The sequence below is a fragment of the Solanum dulcamara genome, chromosome 1 (genome assembly GCF_947179165.1).
Source record: "Solanum dulcamara chromosome 1, daSolDulc1.2, whole genome shotgun sequence".
NCBI lineage: Eukaryota > Viridiplantae > Streptophyta > Magnoliopsida > Solanales > Solanaceae > Solanum > Solanum dulcamara.
Genome location: NC_077237.1, coordinates 88,262,347 through 88,281,627, shown reverse-complemented (window position 1 = coordinate 88,281,627; position 19,281 = coordinate 88,262,347).

Here is a 19,281-nt window from a genome sequence, read left to right as displayed (position 1 = left end):
CCTAGGGAACAACCTCAGTAGCCTCGGCGACGCTTTAAAAAGGTTTAGGAGTATTTTATTGGCGACGCAATAGGAATGAGGCGATTTTGCCAGTATTTAGTGTATGTTAGCCCACGGATTTTTTAGGTGCCGGGGGTCCTAGTCGAATTTTCTTGGATTCTTCAATAGTATCATCCGTAACGACCTAGGGAATGACTCTAGTATCCCCAGCGGCGCTTTAGAGGGGTCAAGGAGCATTTTATTGGCAATGAATTAGGAATTAGTCGATTTTGCAAGTTTTTCGTGTGTGTTAGCCCACGGATTTTTTAGGTGCCGGGGGTCCGAGTCGAATTTTCTTGGATTCTCCCATAGTAGCATCCGTAACAACCTAGGAAACAACTCCAATAGCCCCGACGGTGCATTAGAGAGGTTTAGAAGCATTTTATTGGCAATGCAATAGGAATTAGGCAATTTTGCCAGTTTTTCGTGATTGTTAGCCCACGGATTTTTTAGGTGCCGAGGGTTTGGGTCGAATTTTCTTGGATTCTTCCATAATAAAGTCCGTAAAGACATAGGGAATGACTTCAGTAGCCCCGGCGGTGCTTTAGAGGGGTTTAGGAGTATTTTATTGGCAATGAAATAGAAATTATGCGATTTTGCCAGTTTTTCGTATTTGTTAGTCCATAGATTTTTTAGATGTCGGGGGTTCGGGTCGAATTTTCTTGGATTCTTCCATAGTAGCATCCGTAATATCATAGGGAATGACTCCAGTAGCCCCGGAGGTGCTTTAGAGGGGTTTAGGAGCATTTTATTGGCGACGCAATAGAAATTAGGCGATTTTGCTAGTTTTTAGTGTGTGTTAGCCTATAAATTTTTTAGGTGCCGGGGGTCCGTGTTGAATTCTCTTGGATTCTTCTATAGTAGCATCCGTAACGACAGAGGGAACGACATCAATAGCTCCAGCAGCGCTTTATAGGGGTTTAGGAGCATTTTATTGACAATGAAATAGGAATTAGGCGATTTTGCAAATTTTTCGTGTGTGTTAGCCCACGGATTTTTTAGGTGCCGGGGGTCCGAGTCGAAATTTCTAGGATTCTTCCATAGTAGCATCCGTAAAGACCTGGGAAAGGACTCCAGTAGCCCCGGAGGCGCTTTAGAGGGGTTTAGGAGCATTTTATTGGCAATAAAATAGGAATTAGGCGATTTTGCCAGTTTTTCGTGTGTGTTAGTCCATGGAATTTTTAGGTGCCGGGGGTCCAGGTCGAATTTTCTTTGATTCTTCCACAGTACCGTCCGTAATGACCTAGGGAACGACTCCAGTAGCCCCGGCGGTGCTTTAGAGGGTTTAGGAGCATTTTATTGGCGACAAAATAGGAATTAGGTGATTTTGCCAGTTTTTAGTGTGTGTTAGCCCAAAGATTTTTTTAGGTGCTGGGGGTTTGAGTCGAATTTTCTTGGATCCTTCCATAGTAGTATTCGTAATGATCTATGGAACGACTTTAGTAGCCCCAGCGGTGCTTTAGAAGGGTTTAGAAGCATTTTATGGGCGACGCAATACGAATTAGGCGATTTTGCCAGATTTTCGTGTGTTAGCCTAAAGATTTTTTAGGTGCTGAGGGTCAGGGTTGAATTTTCTTGGATCCTTCTATAGTAGTATCCGTAACGATCTGGGGAAGGACTCCAGTTGCCCCAGTGGCGTTTTAGAGGGTTTTGGGAGTATTTTATTGGCGATTCAATAATAATTAGGCGATTTTGCCAGTTTTTCATGTGTGTTACCCCACGGATTTTTTAGGTGCCGGGGGTCCGGGTCGAATTTTCTTGGATTATTCAATAGTAACATCCGTAACGACCTGGGGAACGACTCCAGTAGCCCGAGAGGCACTTTAGAGGGGACTAGGAGCATTTTATTTGCAATAAAATAGGAATTAGGCCATTTTGCTAGTTTTTTGTGTGTTAAACTACGGAGTTTTTAGGTGCCGGGGGTCCGGGTCGAATTTTCTTGGATTCTTCAATAGTAATATCCGTAACGACCTAGGGAACGACTCCAGTAGCTCCGACGGTGCTTTAGCGGGGTTTGAGCATTTTATTGGTAACGCAATAGGAATTAGGCCATTTTGCTAGTTTTTAATGTGTGTTAGCCCACGAATTTTTTAGCTGCCGGGGGTCTGGGTCGAATTTTCTTGTATTCTCCAATAGTAGCGTCCGTAACGACCTAGAAAACGACTCCAGTATCCCCAGCGGCGCTTTAGAGGGGTCAAGGAGCATTTTATTGGCAATGAATTAGGAATTAGTCAATTTTGCAAGTTGTTCGTGTGTGTTAGCCAACGGATTTTTTAGGTGTCGAGGGTCCGAGTCAAATTTTCTTGGATTCTCCCATAGTAGCATCCGTAACGACCTAGGAAACGACTCCAATAGCCTCGGCGGCGCATTAGAGAGGTTTAGAAGCATTTTATTGGCAATACAATAGGAATTAGGCAATTTTGCCAGTTTTTCGTGATTGTTAGCCCACGGATTTGTTAGGTGCCGGGGGTTCAAGTCGAATTCTCTTGGATTCTTCCATAGTAAAATCCGTAACGACATAGGGAATGACTTCAGTAGCCCCGGCGGTGCTTTAGAGGGGTTTAGGAGTATTTTATTGGCTATGAAATAGAAATTAGGCGATTTTTCCAGTTTTTCGTATTTGTTAATCCATAGATTTTTTAGATGTCGTGGGTTCGGGTCGAATTTTCTTGGATTCTTCCATAGTAGCATCTGTAATATCGTGGGGAAAGACTCCAATAGCCCCGGAGGTGCTTTAGAGGGGTTTAGGAGCATTTTATTGGCGACGTAATAGAAATTAGGGGATTTTGCTAGTTTTTAGTGTGTGTTAGCCCACGGATTTTTTAGATGCCGGGGGTCTGGGTCGAATTTTCTTAGATTCTTCCATTTTAACGTCCGTAACGACCTAGGGAACGATTCCAGTAGCCCCAGCGGTGCTTTAGAGAGGTTTAGAAGCATTTTATTAGCCACGCAATAGGAATTAGGCGATTTTGCTAGTTTTTCGTGTGTGTTAGCCGACGGATTTTTTAGTTGCCGGGGGTTTGGGTTGAATTTTCTTGTATTCTTCTATTGTAGCATCCGTAACGACCTAGGAAACGACTCCAGTAGCCCCGATAGTGCTTTAGAGATGTTTAGACGCATTTTATTGGCAACGCAATAGGAATTAGGCGATTTTGCCAGTGTTTTGTGTGTGTTAACCCACAGATTTTTTAGGTGCCGAAGGTCCGGGTTGAATTCTCTTGGATTCTTCCATAGTAGCATCCGTAATGACCTAGGAAATGACTCCAGTAGTCCCAGCGGCGCTTTAGAGGGGTTTAGGAGCATTTTATTGGCGACGCAATAGGAATTAGTCGATTTTGCCAGTTTTTTGTGTGTGTTAGCCCACAGATTTTTTAGGTGCCGGGGGTCCGAGTTGAATTTTCTTGGATTCTTTCATAATAACGTCCGTAACGACCTAGTAAACGACTCCAGTAGCCCCGACGATGCTTTAGAGGGGTTTAGGCGCATTTTATTGGCGACTCAATAGGAATTAGACAATTTTGCCAGTTTTTCGTGTGTGCTAACACACAGATTTTTTAGGTGCCGGGGGTCAGGGTTGAATTCTCTTGGATTCTTCCATAGTAGCATCCGTAACGACCTAGGAAATGACTGCAGTAGCCCCGGCGGCGCTTTATAGGGGTTTAGGAGCATTTTATTGGCAATGCAATAGGAATTAGTCGATTTTGCCAGTTTTTCGTGTGTTTTAGCCTACGAATTTTTTAGGTACCGGGGGTTCGGGTCGAATTTTCTTGGATTCTTCCATTGTAGCATCCGTAACGACCTAGGGAACAACCTCAGTAGCCTTGACGGCGCTTTAGAAGGGTTTAGGAGCATTTTATTTGCGACGCAATAGGAATGAGGCAATTTTCCCAGTTTTTCGTGTATGTTAGCCCACGGATTTTTTAGGTGCCGGGGGTCCTGGTCGAATTTTCTTGGATTATTCAATAGTAACATCCGTAACGACCTAGGGAATGACTCTAGTAGACCCGGCAGTGCTTTAGAAGGGTTTAGGAGTATTTTATTGGCGACGCAATAGGAATCAGGCGATTTTGCCAGTTTTTCGTGTGTATTAGCCTACGGATTCTTTAGGTGCCGGGGGTCTGGGTTTAATTTTCTTGGATTCTTCCGTACTAGCTTCCGTAACGACCTAGGGAATGACTCCAGTAGCCCTGGCGGCGCTTTAGAGGGGTCTAGGAGCATTTTATGTGCAATGAAATAGGAATTAGGCGATTTTGCTAGTTTTTCGTGTGTGTTAGCCCATGGATTTTTTAGGTGTAGGGGGTTCGGGTCGAATTATCTTGGATTCATCCATACTAGCGTCCGTAACGACCTAGGGAACGACTCCAGTAGCCTTGCGGCGCTCTAAAAGGGTTTAGGAGCATTTTATTGGCGATTCAATAATAATTAGGCGATTTTGCCAGTTTTTAGTGTGTGTTACCAATGGATTTTTTAGGTGACGGGGGTCTGGGTTGAATTTTCTTGGATTCTTCTATAGTAGCATCCGTAACGACCTGGGGAACGACTCCAGTAGCCCCAGAGGTGCTTTGGAGGGTACTAGGAGTATTTTATTGGCAATGAAATAGGAATTAGGCCATTTTGCTAGTTTTTCGTGTGTGTTAGCCCACGGATTTTTTAGGTGCCGGGGGTCTGGGTCGAATTTTCTTGGACTCTCCCAGAGTATCATCCGTAACGACCTAGGAAACAACTCTAATAGCCCCAGCGGTGCTTTAGAGGGGTTTAGGAGCATTTTATTTGCAACACAATAGGAATTATGCCATTTTGCCAGTTTTTCGTGTGTGTTAGCCCACGGATTTTTTAGGTGCCGGGGTTCTGGGTCGAATTTTCCTGGATTATCCCATAGTAGCATCTGTAACGACCTAGGAAACGACTCCAGTAGCCCCAGTGGCGCTTAAGAAGGTTCTAGGAGCATTTTATTGGCAATGAATTAGAAATTTGTCGATTTTGCAAGTTTTTCGTGTGTGTTAGCCCACATATTTTTTAGTTGTCGGGGGTCCTGGTCGAATTTTCTTGGATTCTCCCATAGTAGAATCCGTAACGACCTAGGGAACGACTCTAATAGCCCCGACGGCGCATTAGAGGGGTTTAAGAGCATTTTATTGGTAATGCAATAGGAATTAGGCGATTTTGTCAGTTTGTTGTGTGTGTTAGCCCACGGATTTTTTAGGTGCCGGGGATCCGGGTTGAATTTTCTTGGAATCTTCCATAATAATTTTTATAACGACCTAGGGAATGACTCCAATAGCCCTTGTGGCGCTGTAGAGGGGTTTAGGAGCATTTTATGTGCAATGCAATAGGAATTAGGCAATTTTTCCAATTTTTTGTGTGTGTTAGCCCACAGATTTTTTAAGTGCTGGGGGTGCGGGTCAAGTTTTGTTGGATTTTTTCATAAAATGTCCGTAACGACCTAGGAAACGACTTCAGTAGTCCCAACGGTGCTTTAGAGCGGTCTAGGCGCATTTTATTAGCAACGCAATGGGAATTAGGCGTTTTGCAAGTTTTTCGTGCTAGTTAGCCCACGGATGTTTTAGGTGCCGGGGGTCTGGGTTGAATTCTCTTGGATTCTTCCATTGTAGCGTCCGTAACGACCTAGGGAACGACTCCAGTAGCCCCGATTGTGCTTTAGAGGGGTTTAGGCGCATTTTATTGGCGACGCAATATGAATTAGGCAATTTTGCCAGTTTTTCGTGTGTGTTAACCCACAAATTTTTTAGGTGTCGGGGGTCCGGGTTGAATTCTCTTGGATTCTTCCATAGTAGCATCCGTAACGACCTAGGAAATGACTCCAGTAGCCCCAGTGGCACTTTAGAGGGGTTTAGGAGCATTTTATTGGCGACGCAATAGGAATTAGTCGATTTTGCCAGTTTTCGTGTGTGTTAGCCCACGGATTTTTTAGGTACCGAGGGTTCGGGTTGAATTTTCTTGTATTATTCCATAGTAGCATCCATAACGACCTAGGGAACAACCTCAATAGCCTCGGCGGTGCTTTAGAAGGGTTTAGGAGCATTTTATTGGCGACGCAATAGGAATGAGGCAATTTTGCCAGTTTTTCGTGTATGTTAGCCCACGGATTTTTTAGGTGCCGGTGGTCCTGGTTGAATTTTCTTGGAATCTTCCATAGTAGTGTCCGTAATGATCTAGGGAACGACTCCAGTAGCCCCGGCGGTGCTTTAGAAGGGTTTAGGAGCATTTTATTGGCGACGCAATACGAATTAGGCAATTTTGCTAGATTTTCGTGTGTGTTAGCCCAAAGAGTTTTTAGGTGTCGGGGGTCCGGGTTGAAGTTTCTTGGATCCTTCCATAGTAGCATCCTTAACGACCTGTGGAACGACTCCAGTAGCCCCAGAGGCGCTTTAGAGGGGTTTAGGAGTATTTTATTGGCGACGCAATAGAAATTAGACGATTTTGCCAGTATTTCGTGTGTGTTAGCCCGTGGATTTTTTAGGTGTCGGGGGTCTGGGTCGAATTTTCTTGGATTCTTCCATTTTAACATCCATAACGACCTAAGGAACGACTCTGGTAGCCCCGACGGCGCTTTAGAAGGGTTTAGTAGCATTTTATTAGCGACGCAACAGGAATTTGACGATTTTGCCAGTTTTTCATGTGTGTTGACCCACGAATACTTTAGGTGCCGGGTTCCGGGTTGAATTTTCTCGGATTCTTCTATCGTAGCATCCGTAATGACCTAGGGAATGACCTCAGCAGCCCAGAGGTGCTTTAGAGGGTTATAGGAGCATTTTATGGGCGACGCAATAACAATTAGGCAATTTTGTCAGTTTTTCGTGTGTGTTAGCCCACGGATATTTTAGGTGCTGAGGGTCCGGGTCAAATTTTCTTGGATTCTTCCATAGTAGCATTCGTAACGACCTAGGGAATGACTCCATCATCCCCAGAGGCACTTTAGAGGGTTCTAGGAGCATTTTATTGGCGACGCAATAGGAATTAGGCGATTTTGCTAGTTTTTAGTATGTGTTAGCCCAAAGACTTTTTAGGTGCCGGGGGTCTGGGTCAAATTTTCTTGGATCCTTCCATTGTAGTGTCCGTAATGATCTAGAAAACGACTCCACTAGCCCCAGCGGTGCTTTAGAAGGGTTTAGGAGCATTTTATAGGCGACGCAATACGAATTAGGCAATTTGGCCAGATTTTTGTGTGTTTAGCCCAAAGATTTTTTAGGTGCCGGGGGTCCGCATTGAATTTTCTTGGATCCTTCCATAGTAGCATCTGTAACGACTTGGGGAATGACTCTAGTAGCCTCGGCGGTGCTTTAGAGAGGTTTAGGAGCATTTTATTGGCGATTCAATAATAATTAGGCGATTTTGTCAGTTTTTCGTGTGTGTTACCCCCCGGATTTTTTAGGTGTCGGGCGTCCGGGTCGAATTTTCTTAGATTCTTCTATACTAGCATCCGTAATGACTGGGGGAACGACTCCAGTAGCCCCAGAGGCGCTTTGGAGGGGACTAGAAGTATTTTATTGGCAATGAAATAGGAATTGGGCCATTTTGCCTATTTTCGTGTGTGTTACCCAAAAGATTTTTTAGGTGCCGGGGGTCTGGGTCGAATTTTCTTTGATTCTACCATAGTAGCCTCTGTAACGACCTAGGAAACGACTCCAATAGCCCCAGCGGCTCTTTAGAGGGGTTTAGGAGCATTTTATTTGCAACGCAATAGGAATTAGGCAATTTTGCCAGTTTTTCGTGTGTGTTAGCCCATAGATTTTTGAGGTGACGGGGGTATGGGTCGAATTTTCTTGGATTCTCCCATAGTAGTGTCTGTAACGACCTAGGGAATGACCCCAGTAGCCTGGCGGCGCTTTAGAGGGGTCTAGGAGCATTTTATGTACAATGAAATAGGAATTAGGCGATTTTGCCAGTTTTTCGTGTGTGTTAGCCCACAGATTTTTTAGGAGTAGGGGGTTCGGGTCGCCTATTTTTGGATTCATCCATAGTAGCGTCCGTAACGACCTAGGGAACGACTCCAGTAGCCTGACGGCGCATTAGAGGGGTTTAGGAGCATTTTATTGGCGATTTTGCCAGTTTTTAGTGTGTGTTACCAACAGATTTTTTAGGTGCCGAGGGTCTGGGTCGAATTGTCTTGGATTTTTTATAGTAACATCATTAACGACCTGGGGAATGACTCCAGTAGCCCCAAAGGCGCTTTGGAGGGGACTAGGAGAATTGTTTAAGCAATGAAATAGTAATTAGGTCATTTTGCTAGTTTTTCGTGTGTATTAGCCCATGGGATTCTTTAATAGTAGCATCCGTAACGACCTAGGGAATGAATGCAGCAGCCCCGGTGGCGCTTTAGAGGGGTTTGGAGCATTTTATTGGAAATGAAATAGGAATTAGGCGATTTTGCCAGTTTTTCGTATGTGTTAGCCTACGGATTTTTTAGGTGTCGGGGGTCCGGATAGAATTTTCTTGGATTCTTCCATAGTAGCATCCGTAACAACCTAGGGAACGACTCCAGTATCCCCGGAGGCACGTTAGAGGGGTTTAGGAGAATTTTATTAGCGAAGTAATAGAAATTAGGCAATTTTGCCAGTTTTTCATGTGTGTTAACAGAAAGATTTTTTAGGTGCCGGGGGTCCAGGTTGAATTTTATTGGAATCTTCAATAGTAGCATCCGTAATGACCTATGGAATGACTCCAGTAGCCCCAACGACGCTTTAGAGGGGTTTAGGAGCATTTTATTGGCGACGCAATAGGAATTAGGCAATTTTGTCAGTTTTTCGTGTGTGTTATCCCAAACATTTTTTAGGTGCCGGGGTCCTGGTTGAATATTCTTGGATCCTTCCATAGTAGCATCCGTAACGACCATGGGAACGACCCTAGTAGTCCCGGCTGTTTTTCCAGTTTTTCTTAGGCGATTTTGCTAGTTTTTCATGTGAGTTACCCCATGGATTTTTTAGGTGCAAGGGGTCCGAGTCGAATTTTCTTGGATTCTTCTATAGTAGCATCCGTAACGACCTGGGAACGACTCCAGTAGCCCCAGAGGCGCTTTAGAGGGGACTAGGAGCATTTTATTGGCAATGAAATAGGAATTAGGCCATTTTGCCAGTTTTTCGTGTGTGTTAGCCCACAGATTTTTTAGGTGCCAGGGGTATGGGTCGAATTTTCTTGTATTCTTCCATTTTAACGTCCGTAACGACCTAGGAAATGACTCCAGTAGCCTCGGCGGGGCTTTAGAGGGATTTAGGAGCATTTTATTAGCGATGCAAGTGGAATTAGGTGATTTTGCTAGTTTTTCGTGCATGTTAGCCTATGGATTTTTTAGGTGCCGGGGGTCCGGGTCGAATTTTCTTGGATTCTTTCATATTAGCGTCCATAACGACCTGGGAACGACCTCATTAGCCCTGTCGGCACTTTAGAAGGGTTTAGGAGCATTTTAGTGGCGACGCAATAGGAATTAGGCGATTTTGAAATTTTTCGTGTGTGTTAGCCCATGGATTTTTTTGGTGCCGGGGGTTCGAGTCGAATTTTCTTGTATTCTTACATAGTAGCGTCCGTAACGACCTGGGAACAACCTCATTAGCCCCGGCGACACTTTAGAGGGATTTGAGAGCATTTTATTGGCGACGCAATAGGAATTAGGCGATTTTGCCATTTTTCATGTGTGTTAGCCCACAGATTTTTTAGGTGCCGAGGGTCCGGGTCGAATTTTCTTGGATTCTTAAATAGTAGCATCTGTAACGACCTGGGGAGTGACTGTAGTAGCCCCGGAGGCGCTTTTGAGGGGTCTAGGAGTATTTTATTGGAGACACAATAGGAATTAGGCGATTTTGCCAGTTTTTCGTGTGTGTTAGCCCACAGATTTTTTAGGTGCCGGGGGTCCGGGTCGAATTTTCTTGAATTCTTCCATAGTAGCATCCGTAATGTCCTAGGGAATGACTCCAGTAGCCCCGTAGGCGCTTTAGAGGGGTTTAGGAGCATTTTATTGGCGACGCAATAGAAATTAGGCGATTTTGTCAGTTTTTCATGTGTGTTAGCCCACGGATTTTTTAGGTACCGGGGGTCCGGGTTGAATTTTCTTGTATTCTTCCATTTTAACGTCTATAACGACCTAGGGAACTACTCAAGTAGCCCCGGCGATGCTTTAGAGGGATTTAGGAGTATTTTATTAGTGATGCAACAGGAATTAGGCGATTTTGCCAATTTTTCGTATGTGTTAACCCACTAATATTTTAGGTGCCGGGGGTCCGGGTCAAATTTTCTTGGATTCTTCCATTGTAGAGTCTGTAACGACCTAGGGAACGACTTCAGTAGCCCCGGAGGTGCTTTAGAGGGTTCTAGGAGCATTTTATTAGCGACGCAATAAGAATTAGGCAATTTTGCCAATTTTTCGTGTGTGTTAGCCCATAGATTTTTTAGGTGCCGGGGTCCGGGTCGAATTTTCTTGGATTCTTCCATAGTAGCCTCCATAATGACCTAGGGAATGACTCCAATAGCGTCGGAGGCACTTTAGAGGGTTCTAGAAGCATTTTATTTGCGACACAATAGGAATTAGGCGATCTTTCCAGTTTTTAATGTGTGTTAGCACAAAGATTTTTTAGGTGTCGGGGGTCTAGGTCAAATTTTCTTGGATCCTTGCATAGTTGTGTCCGTAATGATCTAAGAAACGACTCAAGTTGCCCCGGCGATGCTTTAGAAGGGTTTAGGAGCATTTTATTGGCGACGTAATATGAATTAGGCAATTTTGCCAGATTTTCGTATGTGTTAGACCAAAGATTTTTTAGGTACCGGGGGTCCAGGTTGAATTTTCTTGGATCCTCCATAGTAGCATCCATAACGACCTGGGGAACGACTCCAGTAGCCCCGTCAGCGCTTTAGAGGGGTTTAGGAGCATTTTATTGGCGATTCAATAATAATTAGGCGATTTTGCCAGTTTTTTGTATGTGTTACCGCACAGATTTTTTAGGTGCCAGGGGTTCGGGTCAAATTTTCTTGGATTCTTCTATAGTAGCATCCATAACGACCTGAGAAACGACTGCAGTAGCCCAGAGGCACTTTAGAGGGGACTAGCAGCATTTTATTGGCAATGAAATAGGAATTAGGCCATTTTACCAGTTTTTTGTGTGTGTTAACCTACGGAATTTTTAGGTGTCGGGGGTCCAGGTCGAATTTTCATAGATTCTTCCATATTAATGTCCGTAACAACCTAACGAATGACTCCAGTAGCTCCAGTGGTACTTTAGAGGGGTTTAGGAGTATTTTATTGGCAACGCAATAGAAATTAGGACATTTTGTCAGTTTTTCGTGTGTGTTAGCCGACGGATTTTTTATGTGCCGGGGGTTTGGGTCGAATTATCTTGGATTCTCCCATGGTAGCGTCCGTAACGACCTAAGAAACGACTCCAATAGCCCTAGCGGCGCTTTAGAGGGGTGAAGGAGCATTTTATTGGCAATGAATTAGGAATTTGTCCATTTTGAAAGTTTTTCATGTATGTTAACCCACAGATTTTTTAGGTGCCGGGGGTTCGGGTCGTATTTTCTTGGATTCTCCCATAGTAGCATCCGTAACGACCTAGAGAACAACTCCAATAGCCCCGGCGGTGCATTAGAGGGGTTTAGGAGCATTTTATTGGCAATGCATTAGGAATTAGGCGATTTTGCCAGTTTTTCGTGTGTGTTAGCCCATGGATTTTTTGGGTGCCGGGGGTCCGGGTTGAAATTTCTTGGAATCTTCCATAATAACATCCGTAACGACCTAGAAAATGACTCCAAGAGCCCTAGCGGCGCTTTAGAGGGGTCTAAAAGTATTTTATTGGCAATGAAATAAAAATTAGGCGATTTTGCTAGTTTTTCGTATTTGTTAGTCCATAGATTTTTTAGATGTCGGGGGTCCGGGTCGAATTTTCTTGGATTCTTTTATAGTAGCATCCGTAATATCATGGGGAATGACTCCAGTAGCCCCGGAGGTGCTTTAGAGGGGTCTAGGCGAATTTTATTAGCAACGCAATAGGAATTAAGCGATTTTGCTAGTTTTTTGTGTGTGTTAGCCCACGAATGTTTTAGGTGCCGGATATCCGGTTTGAATTCTCCTGGATTCTTCCATTGTAGCATCCGTAACGACCTAGGAAATGACTCCAGTAGCCCCGGTAGCACTTTAGAGGGGTTTAGGCGTATTTTATTGGCGACGCAATAGGAATTAGGCGATTTTGCCAGTTTTTCGTGTGTGTTAACCCATAGATTTTTTAGGTGCCGGGGGTCCGGGTTGAATTCTCTTGGATTCTTCCATAGTAGCATCCGTAACGACCTAGGGAACGACTCCAGTAGCCCCGTCAGCACTTTAGAGGGGTTTTGGAGCATTTTATTAGCGACGCAATAGGAATTAGGCAATTTTGCCAATTTTTCGTGTGTGTTAGCCCACAGATTTTTTAGGTGCCGGGGTTCGAGTCAAATTGTCTTAGATTCTTCCATAGTAGCATCCGTAACGACCTAGGGAACAACCTCAGTAGCCCCGACGGTGCTTTAGAAGGTTTTAGGAGCATTTTATTGGCAACGCAATAGGAATCAAGCGATTTTGCCAGTTTTTCGTGTGTGTTAGCCCACGAATTTTTTAGGTGCTGGGGGTCCAGATTGAATTTTCTTGGATTCTTCCATAGTAACATCCGTAACGACTTGGGAATGACTCTAGTAGCCCCGACGGTGCTTTAGAAGGGTCTAGGACCATTTTATTGGCGATGCAATAGGAATTAGGCGATTTCGAAAGTTTTTCGTGTGTGTTAGCCCACGAATATTTTAGGTGCCAGGGGTCCGGGTCGAATTTTCTTGGATTCTTCCAAAGTAGCGTCCATAATGACCTAGGTAACGATTCCAGTAGCCCCGGCGGTGCTTTAGAGGGGTTTAAGAGCATTTTATTGACGACACAATAGAAATTAAGCGAGTTTGCCAGTTTTTCGTGTCTTAGCCCACAGATTTTTTAGGTAACGGGGGTTCGGGTTGAATTTTCTTAGATTCTTCCATTGTAGCATCCGTAACGACCTAGTGAACGACTCCAGTATCCCCGGCGACGCTTTAGAGGGGTTTAGAAGCATTTTATTGGCTACGCAATAAGAATTTGGCAAGTTTGCCAGTTCTTCGTGTGTGTTAGCCCACAGATTTTTTAGGTGTCGGGGGTCTGAGTTGAATTTTCTTGGATTCTTCCATTCTAACATCCGTAACGACCTAAGGAATGACTCAAGTAGCCCCGACGGTGCTTTAGAGGGGTTTAGGAGCATGTTATTAGCTACGCAATAGGAATTTGACAATTTTGCCTATTTTTCGTGTGTTTAGCAGATGGATTTTTTAGGTGTCGGGGGTCCGGGTCAAAATTTCTTGGATTCTTCCATAGTAGCGTCCGTAACGACCTAGGGAACGACTTCAGTAGCCCCAACGACGCTTTAGAGGGGTTAAGGAGCATTTTATTGGCGACGCAATAGGAATTAGGCAATTTTTCTTCTTTTTCATCTGTGTTATCCCATGGATTTTTAGGTACCGGGGATTCGGGTCGCATTTTCTTAGAATCTTCCATAGTAGCACCCGTAAAGACCTAGGGAATGACTCATGTAGCCCCGACAGTGCTTTATAGGTGTTTATGAGCATTTTATTGGCGATGCAATAGGAATTAAGCAATTTTGCCAGTTTTTCGTGTGTGTTAGCCCACAGATTTTTTAGATGCCGGTGGTCCAGGCCATATCTTCTGGGAATCTTCCATAGTACCATCCGTAATAACCTGAAGAACAACTGCAGTAGCCCCGGAGATGCTTTAGAGGGGTTTAGGAGTATTTTATTAGCGATACAATAGGAATTAGGCGATTTTGCCAGTTTTTCGTGTATGTTAGCCCACAGATTTTTTAGGTGCCGAGGGTCCAGGCCAAATTTTCTTGGATTCTTCTATAGTAGCGTCCGTAATGAACTGGAGAAAGAATCTAATAGCCCTGGAGGTGCTTTATAGGGGTTTAGGAGCATTTTATTAGCAATAAAATAGGAATTAGGCGATTTTGCAATTTTTTCGTGTGTGTTAGCCCACGGAGTTTTTAGATGCCGGGGGTCCGGGTCAAATTTTCTTAGATTCTTCCATAGTAGCGTCCGTAACGACCTAGGAAATGACTCCAGTAGCCCCGACGGCGCTTTAGAAGGGTTTAGGAGCATTTTATTGGCGACGTAATAGGAATTAGGTGATTTTGCCAGTTTTTCGTATGTTTTAGCCCACAGATTTTTAAGGTGCCGAGGGTCCGGATTGAATTTTCTTGGATTCTTTCATAGTAGCGTCTGTAACGACCTAGAGCAGGACTCTAGTAGCCCCGGCGGTTCTTTAGAGGGATTTAGGAGCATTTTATTGGCTACGCAATAGGAATTAGACAATTTTTCCAGTTTTTCGTGTGTGTTAGCCCACTGATATTTTAGGTGTCGGGGGTCCGAGTCTAATTTTCTTGGATTCTTCCATAGTAGCATCCGTAATGGGTCAAATTTTCTTTGATTCTTCCATTGTAGCATCCATAACGACCTAGGGAACGACTCCAGTAGCCCCGGTGGCGCTTTAGAGCGGTTCAGCAGCATTTTATTAGCGATGCAATAGGAATTAGGCGATTTTGCCAGTTGTTCGTGTGTGTTAGCCCATGAATTTTTTAGGTGCTGGGGTCCGGGTCGAATTTTCTTGGATTCTTCCACAGTACTATCCGTAACGACCTATGGAACGACTCCAGTAGCCCCGACGGCGCTTTATAGGGATTTATGAGCATTTTATTGGCGACGCAATAGGAATTAGGCAATTTTGCCAATTTTTCGTGTGTGTTAGCCCACGGATTTTTTAGGTGCCAGGGGTCCAGATTGAATTTTCTTGGATTCTTCAATAGTAGAGTCCGTAACGACCTAAGGAATGACTTTAGTAGCTCCGACAGTGCGTTAGAAGGGTCTAGGAGCATTTTGTTGGCAATGAAATAGGAATTAGGCGATTTTGCTTGTTTTTCGTGTGTGTTAGCCCACGGATTTTTTAGGTCCCGGGGGTCCTGGTAGAATTTTCTTGGATTCTTCCATATTGGCGTCCGTAACGACCTAAGGAACGACTCTAGTAGCCCCGGCGGTGCTTTAGAGGGGTTTAGGAGGATTTTATTGGCGACGCAATAAGAATTAGGCGATTTTGCCAGTTTTTCGTGTGTGTTAGCCCATTGATTTTTTAGGTGACCGGGGTTCGGGTTTAATTTTCTTATATTCTTCCATATTAGCGTCCGTAACAACCTAAGAAAGGAATTTAGTAGCTCCGGCGGCGCTTTAGAGGGGTTTAGGAGTATTTTATTGGCGACGCAATAGGAATTAGGCGATTTTGCCAGTTTTTAGTGTGTGTTAGCCCACGGATTTTTTAGGTGCCAGAGGTACGGGTCGAATTTTCTTGGATTCTTCTATAGTAGCGTCCGAAATGGGTCAAATTTTCTTGGATTCTTCCATTGTAGCATCCGTAACGACCTAGGGAACGACTCCAATAGCCCTGGTGGCGCTTTAGAGCGGTTTAGGAGCATTTTATTGGTGATACAATAGGAATTAGGCAATTTTGCCAGTTTTTCGTGTGTGTTAGCCCACGGATTTTTTATGTGTCGGGGGTCCGGGTAAAATTTTCTTGGATTCTTCCATAGTAGCATCCGTAACGACCTAGGGAACGACTCCAGTAGCCCCGGCGGCGCTTTAGAGGGATTCATGAGCATTTTATTGGCGATGCAATAGGAATTAGGCAATTTTGCCAATTTTTCGTGTGTGTTAGCCCACGGATATTTTAGGTGTCGGGGGTCCAAATTGAATTTTCTTGGATTCTTCAATAGTAGCGTCCGTAACGACCTGGGAAATGACTCTAGTAGCTCCGACGGTGCTTTAGAAGAGTCTAGGAGCATTTTATTGGTCATGAAATAGAAATTAGGCGATTTGGCTTAATTTTTGTGTGTGTTAGCCCACAGATTTTTTAGGTGCCGGGGGTCCGGGTAGAATTTTCTTTGATTCTTCCATAGTAGCTTCCGTAACGACCTAGGGAACGACTCCAGTAGCCCTGGCTGCGCTTTAGAGGGGTTTAAGAGCATTTTATTGGCGACGCAATAGGGATTATATGATTTTGCCAGTTTTTCGTGTGTGTTAGCACACAAATTTTTTAGGTGCCAGGGGTTCGGGTCAAATATTCTTAGATTCTTTCATTGTAGAGTCTGTAACGGCCTAGGGAACGACTCTAGTAGCCCCGACGGCGCTTTAAAAGGATCTAGGAGCATTTTATTGGCAATGAAATAGAAATTAGGCGATTTTGCCAGTTTTTTTAGTGTGTTAACCAATGGATTTTTTAGGTACCGAGGGTCCGGGTCGAAGTTTCTTGGATTCTTCCATAGTAACGTCCGTAACGACCTGGGGAATGACCTCAGTAGCCCAGGCGGTACTTTAGAGGGGTCTAGGAGCATTTTATTGCCGACAGATTTTTTAGGTGCCGGGGGTTAGGTTCGAATTTTCTTGGATTCTTCCATAGTAGCGTCCGTAACGACCTAGGGAACGACTTCAGTAGCTCTGATGGTGCTTTATAAGGGTCTAGGAGCATTTTATTTGCGACGCAATAAAAATTAGGCGATTTTGCCAGTTTTTCATGTGTGTTAGCCCACAGATTTTTTAGGTGTCGAGAGTTCGGGTTGGATTTTCTTAGATTCTACCATAGTAGAGTCCGTGACGACCTAGAGAATGACTCCAGTAGCCTCGGCGGCACTTTAGAGGGGTTTAGGAGCATTTTATTAGCGACGCAATAAGAATTAGGCGATTTTGCCAGTTTTTCGTGTGTGTTAGCCCATGGATGTTTTAGGTGCCGGGTGTCCGGGTTGAATTTTCTTGGATTCTTTAATAGTAGCGTCCGTAACGACCTAGGGAATGACTTTAGTAGCCCCGGTGGCGCTTTAGAGGGGTTAAAGAGCATTTTATAGGTGGCGCAATAGGAATTAGGCAATTTTGCCAATTTTTCGTGTGTGTTAGCCCACGGATTGTTTAGGTGCAGTGGGTTTGGGTCGAATTTTCTTGTATTTGTCCATAGTATCGTCCTTAACGACCTAGGTAATGACTCCAGTAGCCCCTGTGGTGCTTTATAAGGGTTTAGGAGCACTTTATTGGCGACGCAATAAGAATTAGGCGATTTTGCTAGTTTTTCGTGTGTGTTAGCCCACGAATGTTTTAGGTGCCGGGTGTCCGGGTTGAATTTTCTTGGATTCTTACATAGTAGCGTCCTTAACGACCTGAGAAACAACTCTAGTAGCCTCGGAGGCTCTTTAGAAGGGTTCCGGAACATTTTATTAGCAACGCAATAGGGATTAGATGATTTTGCCAGTTTTTCGTTTGTATTAGCCCACAGATTTTTTAGGTGTCAGGGGTTCGGGTTGAATTTTCTTGGATTCTTCCATAGTAGCATCCGTAACGACCTAGGGAACGACTCCAGTAGCCCCGACGGTGCTTTAGAGGGGTTTAGGAGCATTTTATTAGCGATGCAATAGGTATTAGGCGATTTTGCTAGTTTTTCGTGTGTGTTAACCCACAAAATTTTTAGGTGCCGGGGTTTCGGGTTGAATTTTCTTGGATTCTTCCATAGTAATGTCCGTAACGACCTAGGGAACGACTCCAGTAGCCCCGGTGGCACTTTAGAGTGGTTTAGGAGTATTTCATTTGCTACACAATAGTAATTAGGCAATTTTGCCAGTTTTTTGTATGTGTTAGCCCACATATTTTTTAGGTGCTGGGGGTCCGGGTTAAATTTTCTTGGATTCTTTCATTGTAGCATCTGTAACGACCAAGGTAACGACTCCAGTAGCCCCGGTGGTGCTTTAGATCTGTTTAGGAGCATTTCTTTGGTGACGCATTAGTAATTAGGCGATTTTGCCAGTTTTTCGTGTGTATTAGCCCACAGATTTTTTAGGTGCTGGGGGTTCGGGTTGAATTTTCTTGGATTCTTCTATAGTTACGTCCGTAACGACCTAGCAAATGACTTCAATAGCCCCGGCGGTGCTTTAGAGGGGTCTAAGAGCATTTTATTGGCGACGTAATAGGAATTAGAAACTTTTGCCATTTTTTCGTGTGTGTTAGCCACAGAATTTTTAGGTACCGAGGGTCTGGGTCAAAATTTCTTGGATTCTTCCATACTAGCATCCGTAACGACCTAGGGAACGACCTCAATAGCCCCGGCGGTGCTTTAGAAGGGTTTAGGAGCATTTTATTTGCGATGCAATAGGATTTAGGCGATTTTGCCAATTTTTCGTGTGTGTTAGCCCACAATTATTTTAGGTGTCGGGGTCTGGGTCAAATTTTCTTGAATTCTTCAATAGTAGCGTCCGTAACGATCTGGGGAACGACTCTAGTAGCCCCAGAGGTGCTTTAGAGGGGTCTAAGAGCATTATATTGGCAATAAAATAGAAATTAGGCAATTTTGCCAATTTTTCTCGTGTGTTAGCCCATGGAATTTTTAGGTGCTGGAGGTCCGGGTTGAATTTTCTTGGATTCTTCTATAGTAGCGTCTGTAACGACCTAGGGAATGACTCTTGTAGCCCCGACGGTGCTTTAGAGGGCTTAAGGAGCATTTTATTGGAGACGCAATAAGAATTAGGCGATTTTGACAGTTTTTCATATATGTTAGCCCATAGATTGTTTAGGTGCCGGAGGCTCGGATTGAATTTTCTTGGATTCTTCCATAGTAGAATCCGTAACGACCTAAGGAATGAGTCCAGTAGCCCATGCGGCGCTTTAGAGGGGCTTAGGAGCATTTTATTGGCGACGCAATAGAAATTAGGCAATTTTGCCAGTTTTTTGTGTGTTTTAACCTTTTTTATTTGCCAGGGGTACGGGTCAAAATTTTCTTGAATTCTTACATAGTAGCATCCGTAACGACCTAGGGAATGACTTAAGTAGAACCGGCGGCGCTTTAGAAGGGTCTAGGAGCATTTCATGTGCAATGAAATAGGAATTAAGTGATTTTGCCAGTTTTTCATGTGTGTTAGCCCACGGATTTTCGGGTTAAATTTTCTTGGATTATTTCATAGTAGCATCCGTAATGACCTAGGAAATGAATCTATTAGCCCCGGTGGTGCTTTAAAAGGGTTTGGAGCATTTTATTAGCGATGCATTAGGAATTAGGCAATTTTGCCAGTTTTTCGTGTGTGTTAGCCCACAGAATTTTTAGGTGCCGGGGGTACGGGTCAAATTTTCTTGTATTCTTCTATAGTAGCGTCCGTA